The 775-nt window shown below is 40.1% G+C and overlaps 1 non-coding gene across 1 annotated transcript; it reads right to left on the reverse strand.

Moving 5' to 3' along the window:
* Positions 1–422: 422 nt before the first annotated feature.
* LOC112774058 (small nucleolar RNA R71) lies at positions 423–530 on the reverse strand. Its single transcript, XR_003188570.1, has one exon. It is a non-coding gene; the product is annotated as a small nucleolar RNA R71 (small nucleolar RNA).
* Positions 531–775: the final 245 nt, after the last annotated feature.

A 775-nucleotide genomic window follows, 5' to 3' on the forward strand; every position in this document is an offset into this window, starting at 1 on the left:
TGACAGAAATTTTTGAAAAAGAACGAGACATGGTCGAAAATAATAACAATGCAAGGAAGATGCTTGGTGACTTTACTGCACCAAATTCCAATTTACATGGAAGAAGCATCTCAATCCCTGCCATTGGAACAAATAATTTTGAGCTAAAGCCTCAATTAGTTTCTCTGATACAACAGAATTGCAAGTTTTATGGACTTCCATAAGAAGATCCTTTTCAGTTATTAACTGAATTCTTGCAAATCTGTGATACTGTGAAGACCAATGGGGTTGATCCTGAGGTCTACAGGCTTATGCTTTTCCCGTTTGCTGTAAGAGACAGAGCTAGAATATGGTTTGACTCTCAACCTAAAGATAGCCTGAACTCTTGGGATAAGCTGGTCACGGCTTTCTTAGCCAAGTTCTTCCCTCCTCAAAAGCTTAGCAAGCTTAGAGTGGATGTTCAAACCTTCAAATAGAAAGAAGGTGAATCCCTCTATGAAGCTTGGGAGAGATACAAGCAACTGACCAAAAAGTGTCCTTCTGACATGCTTTCAGAATGGACCATCCTGGATATATTCTATGATGGTCTGTCTGAATTAGCAAAGATGTCATTGGACCATTCTACAGGTGGATCCATTCACCTAAAGAAAACACCTGCAGAAGCTCAGGAACTCATTGACATGGTTGCAAATAACCAGTTCATGTACACTTCTGAAAGGAATCCTATGAGTAATGGGACACCTCAGAGGAAGGGAGTTCTTGAAATTGATGCTCTGAATGCCATATTGGCTCAGAA

This window comes from Arachis hypogaea, chromosome 18, assembly GCF_003086295.3.
Source record: "Arachis hypogaea cultivar Tifrunner chromosome 18, arahy.Tifrunner.gnm2.J5K5, whole genome shotgun sequence".
Lineage (NCBI taxonomy): Eukaryota > Viridiplantae > Streptophyta > Magnoliopsida > Fabales > Fabaceae > Arachis > Arachis hypogaea.